Here is a 19,287-nt window from a genome sequence, read left to right as displayed (position 1 = left end):
AATTTTCCCTGTGGACGAATTTACTCGTGTGATAATTCATCCTAAGAGTTGCTTGATAAATACACAATTATACTAAACAAACTTGAGTAGTATAGGAATGGGCATCCGGGCGCAGGGTCCAGGGTGTGGTGTCTGTTGTGTTTTCCGCCATCTTGGATTGTGACGTCACGGCGGCCATCTTTGATGGTTGTGACCTTGACCTTTGACCTTGACCTCGGCGGCCATTTTGGATCCGCCATCTTGGATCCGCCATTTTGGATGACGTCATGTGTTCTAGAAAATTCTGGCGATGTGTTTTCCGCCATTTTGAATTATGACGTCACCGTTGCAGTTTCCGTTACGGCCGCCATCTTTAACGTTTTTATTTATTATCCGATTTCAATGAAAAAAATTTTAAAATTTATTAAAATATCCATTTAATAAAATTTTAATAAAAAATATACTTTTACGACACGGAGTTCGGAGTCCTCGGTTCAAACCTGGTGAGGGCAAAAAAAAATTAAAAATGGCGACCGATCCTTCCCCCTAGGTGACTGCAGGCAGACTGACTCCCACCACTTTTTTTCAAAGCATATATAACATCATCTAGTATGACGTCATGACCGCCATCTTGTCTGCGATGCTGGAAGCCATCATCATTGTATCGTCGGCTAGAGTGCACCGACGCCATGTTAGTTTAATTCTTACCCGCTAGAGTGCAGTAATCATTTATTACTAAGGTGTCCGCCATCTTGTCATTTGACCGCCATCTTGAAATCATGTAATAGTGTAGCTAGAAAAGCGGGAAAAGTTCCAAAATTCATTAAATAAATCACTCATTAATTTACATATTTATTAGATCGAATAAGGTCCTTGGTTCGATCCCTGGCCGATACAAAACAACTTTAATATATTAAAAAATACCACTAAAGTGTAAGGTTTGAGTAAATAAAAACACCGCAAGTTCTTTTAAAAAATACTTTTATTACATACATACTACACTACTACAAGTACAAAAAAAATACACAGACAAATTACTAAAGTTTTGGTTAAGATTTATTTCCACATTTAATCCTGTGCTGTTCAAGACACTGTATAGCTGTGAGTCCTGATTTTCGAGGTCGATTAGCGAAATACTTAAAGCACATCTTACACATATAAATCTTCTGTTGATGTTTTGTAACCTGGGGTCTCACAAGTCGGGAGAAGTTTTTGATGTAGCAGAACCGCTTTCATTTGTCACAAGCAACAAATCGAAATGATTTTTTCTTTCTTGTTTGGTTACCCGAATCGGACACACCTTATTATCCTCATTTAGCGCATACACATTAACTGAGACTTCAGGGTTATTTTTCTCAAAAACTTTTATCTGATGTAATGGTGGCGGATAGCACAGTCCATCGAAGTTGTACTTATTCTCCAAAGCATAATACCTCTTATCAACACGGTTTTGATGACTCCCCTCGACAAATCTTGCCAAAATACTCCATTTAAAACAAAACTGGTCCTTCAAGTTTTGGCAATTGACTACTGCTCTTTTGTTGACTATCGCCTCAGGTAAGGCAATAAATGATGATGTCTGATGGTATGGAAGCATACTATCACTTGATTCGTTTCCTATACACATAATCTTGTGACTGTCCAGACTGTTACAATGCGAAAAAACCTTATCGCATTTGTCGCACTTATATGTCTCTCGAGAGATTGTCAGAGACCTACTGCAGGTTATTGATGCACCACAATATTTGCATTGATGCGATGTACGCTCTTCATTAATTGATGTCTGGAATGCTGATGATGAAACGTCAGCTGATGGTGGAACTGCACGTATCGTTGTCTCCTCTGCAGCAGGTATCGGGATCTCCACAGCTGTCGACACCTCAGCCATTGAGCCATCCGCTGCCGTGGTCTCCTCTGCAAATGGTATCGGGATCTCCGTCTCCATCATCGTTGCTACCATCGAGGTCCCCGCTGCTGTCGGTAAACATTCTATTCCGGTCGACATAACTAAATCTCACGACAATTAATGGAGAGAGCACGTCCGTACTGCACCGCGGCCAGAGGTGAACTGCGGGTCCAGTCGTCTGAACCTCGCTTATATACCTGTGGTCTACTGGTATACTACATGAGTCAAAATATTGTCTGTATTAAAATTTTTTTTATTAGGTACCTAAAAATTGTAGAAATAAAAAACACACGCGTTCAAGTTTTACACATTTATTTATAAAAAGTACACAAATACATATTAGGTTAAGGAATCAAGCATTTTCACAAGCAAAGTTTTTAATGACGCACGAACTGACTCGTCGACTCCGGTTCCAACTGGTTCGTTGACTCCGGTTCCAACTGGTTCGCCGGTCATGGTATCAGGAACACAGGTTTCCAGCTGGTCATCTTCTTCAACGTCGACAACTCCGACAAGACATGGTCGGTGACGTCTGTGACCACGTCTACGCCTGGGCTTTGGCTCAGTGCTAATTGGGACAGATTCACTGCCTGAACTGCGACGACGAGACACACACCGTTTGGACGTCTGCGTAGAAGCATCACAGGTCGCAACAGGTTGCAACACGTCCATGTTTGGTGTTGCACGTGAAGACGAGGCGACTACCTCAGCGATGCTAGCAGGAAGGATTGTGTGTGGTCTCATGTGATAGACGACACAGTTTCCAGGTTCGCAACAATCTACCAGCTGCTGGGTCGGTTCGTAGGACACAGGAAAGTGCGCAAACCGCCAATGCTGAGCGCCTCCATCACAGGTTTCTGTATATGTACGTAGATACCCGGAATCCCAGTAGCTGTACTCGACACTGCTGAAGCTAGGTCTTGCGCTCACGTACACGTTAGCAGGATGAAACGTAAACATCTTCTTGCAGGTCGAACGTCAACTGAAAGCACGTACGTAGGTACGCCATTTATATATGCAGGCTCCTACTAACACTGTGTGTGCCATTTCTGCATTAACTGCGAGTTTGTACAGGCACAGACACGTTCAAACTTGTCACGTGGCTGCATGTCATATATTGCACTAAGCTTGCGCAGGGAAGGACAGCCGTAGTCGGTCTGTATATCTACGATTTCAGCTGCTCTGTCGTCACACAACTTGCTCAGCCATTTCTTCTGTTCAGGTCCGGCAACGTAGATTATTTCGTTTTGCAGTAGTAAATCTTGAAGTGTGTTTTTCACATGGTGGTACGGAATTTTTCCTTCGTCCCACTCCAGGCCATGGTAGTATTTACATTGCCATTCGTTCGACCGTTTACTTTTTTCGTCTAGTAGTTTCCACGGATACGGAGGTCGGAAGCTGCGGGTTCGAGTCTTGTCTCCGGAGGTGACGCTAATTTCCTTGAGCACGAATCCAGTTTGACTCTGGAAACCTTGCAGGTTGCAGTACATCTTGTCGCTAGCAATGCTCGGTCGTAACTAAATTACTATAGGAAACGAAACAGTATTTATGTCAGAATTTTCACAAGTTTGTCTCGACAATTGTACGAAGCAAGCCGATCGTGAAGTATCAGACAAAAAGCGTAGGTGTTTGGGGGAATATTTCCGCTAGTCGTTATCTCGATCCTACAGTCGATGATGTTTGAATTTATTCGATTATCCTGTTTGGAAACGTCAAACACCATTAACGGAGCCTTGTTCTTGAAACTGTCTGGACTCAGTATCGGTGACTGTATCCGCCCATAGTAAGCTTGCTGAAACTTGGCGTACATTTGATATGCTAGAAGAAATCTTCCACTTTCAAAATCCATGTTCATGTCAACGTACGGATAACTTTCGCTGTTTAAAAATATTTTTACATTGCGTATTTGACAGTTATCGAATACGGAGCGACTTACTCCTGCATTGAGCTGCCTTCCGGTCTGAAGCCCAACGATGATGTATCTTGGTTTTTCCGTAGCGAAGCTGGACTTTACTATCCAATTGATACACTGACTATGAGGCAAGCCGGGATAAGTTTCCAGGCTCCAGGATCGGAATGGCACATCGAAGTTCTTGCCATTTTCTATGTTCTTCAACATCTTGACTCGTTCAACGGTGCTCACTTGGATGTGGGGCAGCATCCACTCGATAGACTGTAGTGTTAGCGAGACATCTTGAGGGTTTTCTGCAGCGGTGACAATTGCATTAATGTGCGTGTTGGCTAGAAGCAGTACGAGCTCTTGTTTCGAATTAATGATTATATGCTTGTAGTCCTCAGCGAATCCAAGAAGCATGGACAGAGGAACACAAACTTCGAACTTCCCTTCGGCATAAACCGGAAGCTTATATTCATCCTCGAGAGCCCAACCGGCCATCTTTGCAGCAGACAGTTCATTTGGAGTGAGCGAAAGGTAATTTTTCATAGAAGATGTTATGCCTACATCTCTCGTCTGGTCTACCTCGACACCATTGAGTACATATGTAATGCGCTCGATTAGGTGTAGAATACCATTGCAGGATATTGATGTCGTTGTCGGGTGCGTACCATCCGCTTTTGTAAGCGTGCCTCTTATACGTAGAAATGACTGCGAAGGTAAAGTACAAATATCTTGGTGTTGTACTGCAATGCGTACTTCCGATGGTAGTGCGTACGGTCCGAGCAGGAAAGGCTGGTACTCGTGCAATTCCATTTTCGTAATGCTGTCTTCAAAAATGACCGGATCTTCCACGTTGAGGATTTCGTCTTCCATATTTATTCGACACTTGTCCAATACTGAGAAGATACTTTATGTTGTCAGGTGTTAATGCACCGATGTCTGGTAGAGAACTGTTCTTATTCAAGGCAATACGATTTCTTTTATAACTGTTCGGTGTTACGAACTTTATGCCCATCGCTTCAAGTGCAGACGTAATGTAATTTCTTCGTCTTGAAAATTCACCAATCGTCCTCGCTGGTCAACGATTCGGACGACGACTTCGTGTGCGCACTTCACGACGACTGGAACGTAAATGATACTTTGCGGTACTTCTACCAGTTTATATCCTGGCGGGACCATCGGCGAAAACTCGTGCAGCATGTTGCTTAGTCTTCCGTTGAGATACGTTCCACTTGCCAAATTACAGTTTATTCTTATGACATTCACAGGCAAAATGTTTACTGCGCGCGTAGATTCGTACGTTCTTCCTGTATCATACACCTTTGATTCGAATCCGAGCATGGTACCTATGGTGCCAGGTTTCGTAAAGTCGACATTTTCACTGCATGTTAGAATACTTTTTTGAGTGTTTGGATTTCCACGCAGTTGAAAGTCTACATCCTGTGGTAACATATCCCTGATGTAATTTGCAATGTCGTCAATTTCGTAAGAGCCAACAGGTAACTGTATTTCATGAGCGGTCCCATCGCTTTTCAGGAAGCAGATCTTGCAGTTTTCCTCGTCAATGTTCGGTATGGCATTATACGTTTGAAAATCTACGAGTCCGATACACCATTCTCCGTCTAAATCCAGAGGCGGGAAATGAACCGCCCGCAGCTCAGATGCGTGACCTGTAAGTGTTATCGACATGACTAATAAATTATCATCACTGCACAACCTTTAAGTAGCAATTTTTTTTATTTGTCAGCTAATTTTTGTTTGTTAAAAAGCGAAGACACAAGTGTCCGCAGTTTGTTTGATTAGGCTTCTGTTCCGTTTCGTAATTGTAAAACAACGTAGTGGACCGGCCCAGGTACTGTCGCATTTCTGGCGGAGGCCTCAAATTACCGAAACTGTCGTAGTACTCGGCCATGTTTCCAGTCTTTACATAGGCCACCCAGTGCGTGCCTCGATCCGCTGACGTGTCTAAATTAATTATGGCGCACTCACGTGTCTTTGGCTTACTGGGCAAAGTGTCTCGCATAAACACGCCGCGGAAATTTGGTATTTTCAGTTTGCGTGCGTACTTTATTAAATCTACGTTGGTGAGCGGACGTTTCGGCAAAGAACTTAGGATTTTTTCATTCGTTTCTTCCTCATGCCTCGTCCTGTCTTGTGAGGTTGCAAGTAGAGTCCTGCGCCGTTTTTTTACCGATGGCAATGGCTTCCATGTTGGCATTGTGTCGCTGTGCTTCTTTTAACTGCTTGCGCTCATTCTTCGAAGTGTTGACTGCCCGCACTATACCGCTCGTTGCACCGATGAGGCCGCCGAGAGCACCCAATGCAGGCAAAAGCAAAGGAAGAAATCCTCCTATAATCTTCTTGTCGAGAGTCTGTAATTTTGCTTGGCTTTTTGCACGCCTGCGCCAGTCTTGCGCTTCTTGGTCTTGCGTGAGTTAGTCTTTGACTTGATGGAGCTGGTTCGACGAGCACCCAGTCCTAATTTCGTCTTTGCCTTCATGATTTTAGATACGCCCCACGCTGCGATTTTCTCTCCTAGTCCCGCGTTCGACGATTTGCTTATATCTTCGGCTTCCTGTGCCAATATCTGATCTGCTCTGTGCCTAGATTCCAGATCCTTGCTTAATGAATATGCGATATCGTGCTGCTTGCACTTTTCGTCGAGAGAATTAATGCCCACGTCACCGCGAGCTAACCTTTTCGCTAGTTTAGTCCCGGGGCCGCAAAATCTGTAGCCGGGAATGTGTAGCTCGAATGGTAGGTTGTTTATCAGCGAGTTTACGAGTCCCGCACCGACGTATTTTTTGTTCTTACCTCTTCGAGTCATTACGCACAACTGACCAGAAAGTATAAATACGCTTCTTTTATACAATTACTTTAGTTCAATGCAGGTCGTCAAGCAAGACGTGTGTTTGCCCGTGCGCATTACGCAAGACGATGTATTTAGTGCACGTGAATCACGACATGGCTTACTGTTGCCTTCTGCCGTACGATGCATAATGGCGGGTCCGTCAAACTGTGGCAAGATGTGTGTTTTACTGAGTTTACTGGAGGAACCAAATGGTCTTCGGTTCGATAACGTCTACTTGTATTCCAAGTCGTTGCAACAGCCAAAGTACCAGCGCCTAGCAACTGTTCTACGATCTGTGGATGGTCTGGAGTATTTTCCGTTTAGCGATAATACCGATGTTGTACCTCCAAGCGAAGCAAAAGCCAATTCCGTGTTTGTTTTCGACGATGTAATGTGCGAGAAACAAGGCATAATACAAGAGTACTTTTCCATGGGCAGACACGCCAAGGTAGACTGCGTTTACCTGTGTCAGACGTACAGTCGTATTCCAAAACATCTCCTACGAGACAACGCAAATGTCATAGTTTTGTTTCGCATGGACGAACTTAATTTGCGCCACGCTTATGATGATCATGTAAATTCCGACATGACATTCCAGGAATTCAAAGACATGTGCTCCTTGTGTTGGAAAGAAGAACACGGATTCCTAGTTATAGTCAAAGACTGGCCTCTATATAAGGGCAGGTACAGACGAGGTTTCGATCAGTTTATCGTCAAACATGAGTCATAGCATTTCGAAATTCGGTCGTAGCAGTCGAGACTTACGTACTGCTCTCAAGTCTCATGACGACGTTATCCGCAAATACATTTCGCTACTGGCTCAAAAAGTAGACGGGGTGAAAAAGGAATTACTTGAGTACCTCGTAGCCATAGACCAGCGCGTGGAAGCCTCGGATTCTCGCATTCGCGACATGATCGAAGTATCGAATGCACAAAGACGGGACGATCTGAGGACTTTTCAAAGTAGTCTGAAAGCATCACTATCTCACTTGTCAACAAATTCAGATTCAGCCAAACACAAGAAAGAAGATTCTGCGAACGAATAAAAAATTATAAAAGGAGGTCTTGCAATAAGTTTTCAGCCAGTACAATGTCGGACCTGGCCAGTGACCTCCATCGAGCTATACAGTCTGTTCGCGAAAAATATTTACTTGCTAGACGAACCAGACTTGCACGTGAGATGGAAAATGAGGAGATATTTAAACCAATCACTAGTCGTCTCGACGAACTTAAAAACAAGGAAGAACCAGCCATCATTGTGAAGACAGAAGTTGAAGATGAAATGCCAACTGTAAAGAAGAGAAAGTATGAACCAGATCGAGAAGAAGAGGACTTAACAAGTACAGAGTCCATGCACAAGAAAAAAATACCGAAAAAGGGACATCAAGTTAATGCAATGGTCCGACCATACCTGATATCGTTTACGAGCCGGAATAATGACACGACCTACGGAGTGTACAGAAAATATAATAAGTGGTTCCTCGGTGCTAAAGAAATAGACTTTCTACCAGGAAACATCATACGCGTAGCAGAGTACAAAACGCGCGGGACTCCGGGTCTGTACGAATTGCTGTTTCGCAGGGAGCCTAAAGGATATTCTCACAAAGACTTACAAGAGTACAAAAAACTGCTAGAGCTAACCAATGCACATTTTCGCGATAACGATCCAGATAGTGGTGTATATAAAGACGTAGATCATGAAAAAATCGACATTCTCGCTAATCTCTTCAGTGAACTATCAATACATGGCGAAGGTTTAAAAAAGCTAGAAAGTGGTCAGATATTTGACTATGTATATTGGGACGACCCTAATGAATTAGTTGATCGCCTTAGAATTCTACATGCTTCGCTTAGCGTAGGAAACTATTCGCACATCAACGAAATAGTCTCCATACTTGAAGAACTGAGGGAAGCCGGCTACATACAATGAGTCGAACCGGAATCGCTCGCGAACTTCATGCTCCTGCTAGACGGAAATACCTTCGTCGCAAAGTCATAGTTCGTGGAATTGATGATTTATTCCAGGCGGACCTTGTTGAGATGATACCGTATTCCCGATTGAATAAAGGTTTCAAGTACATGTTGACAGTCATCGATGTTTATAGCAAGTTCGCTTGGGCTAGACCTGTCAAATCAAAGACTGCAACTGACGTAGCCAAGGCCATGAACAATATTTTGCGTGATGGACGTGTACCGTCACACCTGCAAACGGACCTCGGGAAAGAATTCTACAATGCAACCTTCAAGGCTTTGATGAAGAAGTATGGCATCAACACTACTCTACATTTAGTAACGTCAAAGCCTCCGTTGTCGAAAGGTTTAACAGAACTTTGCGTTCCAAGATGTGGCGACAGTTCACGGCTAACGGAAATTACAAGTGGCTTGACATCTTGCCGAAACTAATAAGCGAGTATAATTCCACTGTGCATTCTACCACGAAAATGAAGCCAAAGGACGTAAAGGACAATCGCCTGCTTCAAACAGTGTTTTCCAACACGAAGAAGACATTGCTAGGACCTACTACCTCGAAGATTTGGACCACAAACCTATCCATGGCGGCTTCTATGCCGAAGAGATTCAGCCTACGTTGTATCCCGATATGTACTTGGTGGAGAAGATTATAAAACGAAGAAATGGACTGTCCTACATCAAGTGGTGGGGCTTTCCACCTCGCTTTAATTCGTGGGTGGCAGATGCAGACGTCGAGAAATCCACAAGACTTTAGTAATTTGTCTGTGTATTTTTTTTGTACTTGTAGTAGTGTAGTATGTATGTAATAAAAGTATTTTTTAAAAGAACTTGCGGTGTTTTTATTTACTCAAACCTTACACTTTAGTGGTATTTTTTAATATATTAAAGATGTTTTGTATCGGCCAGGGATCGAACCAAGGACCTTATTCGATCTAATAAATATGTAAATTAATAAGTGATTTATTTAATGAATTTTGGAACTTTTCCCGCTTTTCTAGCTACACTATTACATGATTTCAAGATGGCGGACACCTTAGTAATAAATGATTACTGCACTCTAGCGGGTAAGAATTAAACTAACATGGCGTCGGTGCACTCTAGCCGACGATACAATGATGATGGCTTCCAGCATCGCAGACAAGATGGCGGTCATGACATCACACTAGATGATGTTATATATGCTTTGAAAAAAAGTGGTGGGAGTCAGTCTGCCTGCAGTCACCTAGGGGGAAGGATCGGTCGCCATTTTTAATTTTTTTTTGCCCTCACCAGGTTCGAACCGAGGACTCGGAACTCCGTGTCGTAAAAGTATATTTTTTAAATATTTTTTATTAAAATTTTATTAAATGGATTTTTTAATAAATTTTAAAATTTTTTTCATTGAAATCGGATAATAAATAAAAAAGTTAAAGATGGCGGCCGTAACGGAAACTGCAACGGTGACGTCATAATTCAAAATGGCGGAAAACACATCGCCAGAATTTTCTAGAACACATGACGTCATCCAAAATGGCGGATCCAAGATGGCCGCCGAGGTCAAGGTCAAGGTCAAAGGTCAAGGTCACAACCATCAAAGATGGCCGCCGTGACGTCACAATCCAAGATGGCGGAAAACACCACAGACACCACACCCTGGACCCTGCGCCCGGATGCCCATTCCTATACTACTAACTTGCAAGTAATTTTTGTGTTTCTACAAGGGCCATCCAACATTCATCTTTAAAAATAAATTTAATATTAGAAATTACGAAAATCTTACGGAAAATATTTAATTTCGTAAATTTATATTAACCTTTAATACGATGCGTGGCAGGAAAGTCAACCAATATCAGATTTTGAAAAATCATTTTATTTTTATTTATTTGAGGCAACTTTTCCACACATAATATAGTGGTTAAAAAATAAAACTGTATTTTGTTTTCAGCCCTTCCTGCAGATACATTTGAAAAAAAAATGATCCGTATTTCATTGGATTCCTTTACAGTCAAAAGCGAATTTCCTAGTTACAATTAACCAGGTAAAATTAGGCAGTTATTGTGAATTTTTTTTCTATTGGCCAAGAAGTCACGCGAGGCGTACCATAAAATACCATAAAGTACCATAAAAATACTTTCCTTTTGTCCTGATGAGGTTCTACGCCGCACAGCTTATCCTGAGGGCAAGGTGGTATCCACGTAATTTTCTGTGCTGTCAAGGCATTAAACATCAGACATCGACTGAAATTGGCTTTTTCTCTGTGTGTTTTATGTATTCAATTTGTTATACGTTAATGATATACGCAATGGCGTGCGTGCATAAAATTGTTTCAAATCAGTATTCCTTATTGCAAGAATCATTCAGAGCTAGAGGGATGAGTGCATGAACCAATGGGGAATTCAAGGGGAGTTTTGTGCAATGAACTATTTGTGAACTAGCAATGAATTAACGCTGAGGTGTGAAGGAAAGAGTTGCGACAACACAGTTTGTGTGGCTCAGTGTTGCAGCTCAGTCCGCTGTTAACGTGGGGAAGCCTAAGATGTCCATCAAGTTCTGTCCCTGCCCGAACACGCCCGAATATTCACCTTCGGCCAACCTCGGGTTCATGTATATATATATTTATATTTCTCTGTTTATTTTAATGTAGCTATACTAACCTAACTAACCGTCCATAGTGTTTTAAAGTGTTTCAATGTAGCTAACCTAACCGACCACTTTAAATATTTGAATTCATTTTTCCTGCGCAAAAAATAAAACAAATCCCGAAGTTGGCCGAAGGTGAATTGTTCGGGTGTAATCGGGAAGGGACAGAACTTTATGTGCATCTTAGGTCTCCCGTTAACGTGCGCGCTGCCTGACGTCTGCTCGTGCTGCTACCCCATGCCGCCTGCCCCCATAACCTATTATCGGAAATCGTGTTGGTGTTGGCCAAACACGCTGGCATCGAGGGGACCAGCCCACGCTAGTCGCTTAACAAGCTCGGCAAGCAAACGCTAAGGCTTATTATACCCCTCCGCGCCGCCGGTCCGCGCGCGCTCGCGTCCCATTGGCCGCCTTCGGCCCGTGACGTCACAACGGGAAGGCGGAGAGGGGGGGAAATGGAGGGGAAAGGGAAAACTCTTGGCGCGCGCGCGTGCTCCGTCGGAGGGGAAGTGAGGGATGTTTGTCGGAGCGGCAAAGAGGGGGGGGGGGGAGGGATCAGAGGGGTGTCTTTCCTCGCGCCAGGGTCCCGGTTTTATAAATGACGCGAATCCACGTCCGCGACTTCTCTTCCCAGTAGCGCAACGCGTGGCAACAGGGGACCGACGCAACCCGCAGCGAGCCTAGCGCCTGTCGACGCACGCAACCCGCACATCACCACGCCGCAGGTACGAAATATGCTATTCTTTCAGTACACGCCAATGATGTGTAAAATCTAACCTCGGCAACGAAAAAAATTCACGTGTTCTCGTGTTGCAAATACGATCACAAATTATACATCTTAGAATTCTTTACAATAATGCGAGCTTAATAGATATGAGCAACTTGTGTTTTCAACTAATTACATTTATGAACGCGAATACCACGAACTTTCCGCACCCGGCGCTAGAATTCGCTTTCGAAGCAGCTACGTTGACTATCAATTCATCTCATTTTCAGACTGAAATCTTTTAACAATATAAAACAAAAGGCTACGATAAAAGCAAAAAAAAAAAAAAATTGAAAAATATTAAATTTTGGTTTTGGACTTGATTTTCGACAAAGAAATTTACTAAAATAATTCTATCCATCTTGTTCAAATTCATTCAGTAATTCTATAAGGTTTCCTTTTGGTTTTGTGAACTTTGGTTTGCGCGATCGGCCACAGATATCGCATATTTCCGTTCCTTTACTTCAGTTTCATCCTCTAAATTACTCGAACCAAAGAGCTTGGATGTAACACATTAAAACGGCGTGTAATACAATCACTGTATTGACAGATTTCGGTAAATTCTCAGCGAAGCGGCTTCTGAAAAATAATGCGAATACCTAATAAAGTAGAAAGATTTGGTTAAGTTAGGTGAGCCGCATTAACAATACGTACAATCACCGTGAAAATATTTAAATCCTAATATTTTACGCATTATCGATGTAGCTGACCATACCTAAAAAACGTGCAACGAAAGCGTTTAATCTTTTCAGAATCATAGTCTGAGGTATTTCCCACTGATTTATGGTGAATCATTAAAATGTCGTTCCATAGAAATCACTCTGTTTAAAGAAATCTTTTTTCAATAACTAGACTAGAAAAACCATTAACCAGTATTGTTCTCATAAGCTATTGAAAATATATTCAGTTTTCAAACTAAAAATGTTGATAAAGTTACCTGTACAAAAAAAAATCACATTTTCGTGATACATACTATATATAAATAACATCTTATCGGAATACTTTCGGATTCCTGTCATGTATTTTTTATTCAAGAATAAGTAAACATGTTGAAATACTCGTCCTAATAAGTTGTCAGGTGGTAAAGTTGAAATACAGGCCTCGTTTAAGGTTTTTATTTAATGTGTTGACAGAAATAATTTTCAGCATTTGCTTCCAAAATTTTGTGATTCTAGCTTATATGAAAATTTTGGAATTAATATTCAACAGACATTTTTATAAATAAATTTGCTTAGGTGTGTATTTTACATTTCCTAAATAATTTGGCAGCTATAATATTGCATTTTTGTCTGTTATATGAAATGAATCAGTAATAAATATATTTGATTATAGATCGATTTTTTGCAATAGATCAATAAGTGTTTTTTAATGTTTTTAAGAATTTGAAAGGCATATTAATATTTTAAATTGTACATGAATCAACAGCAAGTAATCGTTTGTTATACAATTTTAAATTAAAGTTTTAAACTTGAACTGTTTCGTAAAAATAATTATATTTAGATTATCATTCATAAATAATTAATAGAATAGAGTTTCCCAAATTTCACGTTTCTAGGCTTAAAATAACCTTTTACTGTTTACGAACGATTTTCTAAAAATAAAAAGTGTTACGACCAAAGCCACTCACAAACGTTTAATTCAAAACTATATGCCATACAATTAAGTGTTTTTTAGTCTCGCCAGGACTGAAATTTTAATTGACCTTTAAGTTTCTGAAAACCATTCAATCACCATTTATGAAATCACAAATATATACAAGCTATTGCTCTTGGTTATATCGCGAATTTACTTACTAGTAGTATTACATTAAAGTAAATAACAGTCTTATAAAAAATCACCATGTGATATTCCTGTTTTTACAAACATGTGAATAAACTATGAGGCATAAAGTGGTGGTGTTGTAGGGTTTACCCTTCATGCTTATAACACTATTTCTGTGCTAAAATCTTTTATTTTAAATATTAAAGCTACTTCGATAAAGGAAGACCCATCAATTTTAACACTCGACGGAAATACGCAAAAATGATCATAAAATATTCTGACTTTCTTTTAAAGTGTTTTTATTTTTAAGTTCTTTGAAGCCTTAAACCTCAGCAGGATTTTTATTTAGTTTTAGAATAAAGGATGGAATTCTAACGTTCTGTACGGCACTTAGTGCCGCGGGTAGGCGAGCCTTTTAAGGGTGTTTGATACATAGCTGTTCGTTCTACTTAATAAATCTCTTAACACTGACTGATAGAAAAGCATTGCTGAAACCAGTGGGTCTAAAAAGCATGAAATTTTGCATATAAGTTCCTTACATAATGTAGGTAAGTATTAAGAAAGGATTTTTGAAAATTCATCCCTTAAGGGGGTTAAATATGAAATGAAATTTTGAGACATCCCATCGCGCACGTATCTGGTGTTTTAATAATTATGTGAAACATTTCCCTACTTGAAAACTTTGCGACGAACATTTTTTTTCTCCATAAAATCTAATACTTTAACATATTTTCTGTTACAACATATTTATGGAAAACAAACTGGACTACAATAATAGAAATTTTCAATAAAAATTGATTGTTAATAATTATATTATACAAAAATGAGCCATAAAATTTCTCAAATACACAACTAAAATTTACAGAAATATAAATGAATTTTGTATTCAAAGGCAATTAAAACATTGTAATTAAAAGCCAGTTTAAATACTTTTTTTCTTAGAAAATTTCAGTCATGTAATGTAGGTACTTCTGGGATTTCAATTTTCAATTATGCAATAACTATGCAAAGTAAATATATTCATTAACAGAGAAATGAATAAAAAAAGTAAACAAGCAGAACAAATAAGGAACTTGTTGTACCCAGGGCTTCGATTGCAAAGACAGAATAATTCACAGAGGTTGCTTGGATATAAAAAAAATGGTTAGATATTGTTTATTTATATACAGACTTAAGTTACCGATACATAAAAGTTTCCATATAAAATAATAATATTTTTTTTTTTAACGTTCAGGCGCAAGCTAAAACTGTATAATGCATCAATTAGTCTAAAACATGAAAACTTACAGGACAATCGCATTTATTTTTAGTCATTGCGCATTGTTCATTTGTCAATCTATGAATCAGTAGTACTTTTAAAATTTAGAATTAAAAAAAGAGGTTTTAATAATTGCTGTTAGAATTTTATGTACATATTATGATATACAAGCTACGGTACCCGGCTTCACGTGAGAAGATAAAGTTTTTGACGTACCGTATTGGTTAAATAAATTAGAATTTCAAGGCCAAAAACAAAACAAAAACAATTAGTTGGAACATGACAATAATTAAAATATAAGAATTTTTAATAGTGATTTAAAAAAAACATATACTTTTTTATTATTGAGGTATTTTTATACCCATTTAAAACCAGCAATGGCGTGTGTCCAAAAAATTATATAAAATTAACATTTTAAAATATTTTGTTTAAAATGTGTCCAACATATAGAGACCGGAAAAAAATACGCTGTTTCATTTTATATCTAAATTTCAAATACGTCTACGATTGACCCACAGTTTATATAGAAGAATACGAGCTAGAAACGAACCCCTCAACCGAACAAGCGCTGAAACACGGTCAGCATTTGTCGACAAGCAAATATATATTTTTCGAACAGCGGACGACCGCGTGGCAGTTGCCAGATTGTGTGGAGAACTGTGTGGTCCATACTGTAGGTTGTTGGACGAGCATATTCTGACAAGTGATGCTGGGATCCAAATGGCGCCACGTGTGTGATGGACGCTAAACGACAGAAGCGACGCTATAGACGTCACACGATAGTAGTATATACATGGGAGTACTGGGACAGGCTTCTAGGCTGGTGGAGCTTGGAGCCGACTGATATCTTGGATTGTGACGTCATGGCAGCCATATTGGATTCAAAATTCCTCAAAACGACTAAAAATGATAAAAAATTACTCAATTCCGAGGTAAAAATTCTTATTTTGGCGGAAAATTTCTCGTTTTATTCCTTGAAAATTCAAATTTCGGAATTCGAAAAACTTCAAAGAAAAAAAATTCCCCAACAACAAGCCACACTAAGCCTCTGACGACCATCTTGGATGACCTTGATCTTGACTGTAAAATTCAAATTCTTTAATTTTTAACCAAAATATTCCGAAAGAATTTCAGAAAAAAATTTAAAAATGTTGTTTACTTCAAATGTTTGGTTACTTAAATGATTTCGGTTCTGGGTTCGATTACCAGCGAGAGAAACATGTAATTTATTAATAATATATTTAGAATTCGTTGCCGGAGCAGCTACGTCGACTATTGAATTATTTGGTTTCCAGCGAAAAAGGTTAAACTATATAAGAGACGGCTCCGATAAAAGTAAAAAACAAAAAAAAAATCTTGGAAACAGGCTTGACCCGGGCTTCAGATTTGATTTTCGACGAGGAATTTTATTAAAATACTGCGCATATTGTTAAAATTCATCAAACGGTTAAAACTATAAAGTTTTCTTTTGTCTGTGTGAACTGTGGTGTGCGGACGCGAAATACTCAAGGGATTTGGTAGGAGTAATTAAGTGAATGGAATGGAAATGTGTAACCTCTGTGCTGTGCTGCCATTTGCGATGAATGGCTAAAACCAAAATTTACAAAGCCAAATAGAATTTTAACAAGATGCGCAGTGTTTCAATAAATTTCCTTTATCGAAAATCAAATCAGGAGCAGGGGTTTGGTCGTTTTTCAGGAATTTTTCGCTTTAATCGGAGTCTTTTCATTGTATAGTTTAATATTTCGCTCTGCGAATCGAATGATACGATAGTCGACGTAGCTGCTCTGGCAACGAACTCTAGCTGCGGGTGCGGAAACTACGAGTGATTCGCGTTCAGAAATGCAGTTGAAATCAAAATTTGCGTATATTTACTACGCTCGGCACTGTTTAAATAATTCAACGTTAAATTTAATGCCCGATTTTCTTATTATACATAAGTAGGTTTTCAACATGTTACCGAGGTTAGACGTTGCACATCTCAGGCGGGTGTTGAAATACTCGCTAAAAAAAAATCCTCTCCCCCTTTTTCCGTTTCATTTAGAATAAATGTTTTTAAGCGACTCACCTTTTTCTGAGATCACGTAAAAGACCGCGACGTTTATCCTCGCACCGTTTGCGGGGAGAGAAGGGGGGAAGGGGTAGGAGAGAAAATAAATGAACGTTGGTAAACGAAAAAAAAAAAAAAAAAAAAACAGGAATGCCAACTGCTTCTTCGCGAAACGCGACACCGCTGTTCGCAAAACGCGTGGCCTCTGCGTTTTTTTCATTTCAGAAAGTAAAAACGCGGAGAACTGCACGTGACATAATTCTACGTGTTTCTCCCGGGCGCTCGACATTCCGACGTGGAATATTTCCTTCCGTGTGTGCTATGCGCGTGGATTGTTCGCCCCTCTGTGCTGTGCGCGTGGATGTGTTCGCCCCTCGCAGATTACCACATCCACTCCGTTTATCCGCTGTAGTATTCTCTTTATTAAATAACAAAATGACTCTTGTCACAGTAAAAAAAAAAAACTTATATATTTTTTCGTAATAATGCAGAGATAATTTGCAAAAAAAATTACTGGAATATCTGCAATTAATATTCTAACAATTACTTTTGACCTCTTTAAAATTTTCTTTTCTAAGTTACACGGGACTGTGTTTTTTTTGACGTGACAACGTCTAATAAATCGATGAACGCCGGCTGCACGCACGAAAAAGTATCCCGTTACGCACATTGTTCCGTTACGCTGTGTCCCGTTACGCACATTTTTCCGTTGCGCTGTGTCCCGTTACGCTCATTGTACGCTTGCGCCGCATCTATCTCTCTTCCACTCGACTGTTTATAAAGTGAAGTGAAAAGGTAATGTGGTTTTCATTGCTTATTACAACAACGATTTCGGCAATAAAGGTTAATTATTCTTGCATTTAAAAAATCTGATTACTAGTATAATTTCGAATATTTATTATTTTATTATTAAAATAAAAATGATTAAATCTTATTCATAAAGTATGCAATCATTTCATCAATGTTTTGTTATGACGTCGTCACGTTAAACTATCGTCCGTAAACCGACTTTACAGACAACCATTTTTTTTTTATATTTTCTATTCCTAAAACTCGTGTGTCGTGGAAAATGCATTTTCCTCCTCCCGTAGGGACAATTTACATTGCACATTAGAAATCTTTGAAAAATAAAAAAAAATTTTCTACAGAATATGCAAGATTCAGATAAATATTTTAGCTTTGAGTGTTAACCAACATATTTACGACGCACTTAAATGTTTGAACATTTTTTGGAGACAGAAAATTGGGGAGTAATATTTACACTCCAAATTCAAAATATCAGAATTACGCCAACTCAGTGGACTTTTACTAAAATTTGGATTAAAAAAACTCCTTGTATTGAGTGAGTGGCTAAATATCACTATATAACAATGGTTTCATGTAATTTTCCATCAAATTACACCCTCTAAGACACATAGCTGTAGAGAAATCCACTGATTTACCAGTCGAAGTAAACTGTTTAACAGTCTGATAGCTATTAGGGTTTCACTGCTAGTAATTATTCACTTGTGAAAATTATAAATTTATATGCGAAATTCATATATATGTGAAATTCATCGGAAATTTAATTGAAAGTAACTTTTACAAGTTATTAAAAAAACTCATTTAGGCTTATACTTAGTTACGAAATCGACACTACTAAAGATGCGCTTAGTTGATACTATTTATTTTTTAAAAAATATTTAAAGGTTTTTTAAGTATTTTGCATTATCTAAAGTTATTTATGCTAACTTAAAACTTCATTTACGTTGTATGGAATACAAAGTAATCTACGTTATTTACTGGAAAAATTTCACGATTAATTATGCTTTAATTCCTCACATAAATCCATCAGAAAAGTAGACTCCTTCAAGGCACAGATTTTTTAGTTTGTGACTCATTGTGACTTTGAATGTCTCTTTTTAAAAAAATGTTATCAGTAACCATTGAACGTAATAATTATTTTTTACCTAACTTCTTATTCAGTCTCTTAAACTACCTCTTCTTTTTTTTTACCTGAAGCTGATTGGTCCCCTTCTACACGACTTTCGCTCCGTCTCTTTAGTCGTATTACGTCATTACGTCATGTGCCGGTTCGGCCTCTACTTTGACATCGTATCGCTCTGTCATAATTGGGTCCTTTCAGTCTTCTGGGTTGCGTTTTAATCGGACCCCGCTGGGACGTTATTCCTCCCCCCCCCCCCCCACCCCCCTCGGGCTGCTCCCCGATCTCGTTTCGGGACCTTTAAT

General features: G+C 39.4%; 1 protein-coding gene across 3 annotated transcripts in view; it reads left to right on the top strand.

Annotated features, from left to right (window-relative positions):
• Positions 1-19,287, top strand: part of LOC134539686 (prohormone-1-like) — a 344,120-nt gene that overhangs the window by 199,458 nt on the left and 125,375 nt on the right. The window contains exon 1 of one of the 3 annotated variants that reach the window (XM_063381887.1): positions 11,826-11,948. The exons of the other annotated variants lie outside the window; for them this stretch is intronic. The gene's annotated coding sequence lies outside the window, so the exon portion shown is untranslated. Of the gene's footprint in view, positions 1-11,825; positions 11,949-19,287 lie in introns of those variants that run through there. 3 annotated transcript variants of the gene reach the window in all.

The sequence above is a fragment of the Bacillus rossius genome, chromosome 15 (assembly GCF_032445375.1).
Source record: "Bacillus rossius redtenbacheri isolate Brsri chromosome 15, Brsri_v3, whole genome shotgun sequence".
NCBI classification, from domain to species: Eukaryota; Metazoa; Arthropoda; class Insecta; order Phasmatodea; family Bacillidae; genus Bacillus; species Bacillus rossius.
Note: the sequence above shows the minus strand (reverse complement) of the source record. Positions and strands in the feature narration are given on the sequence as shown.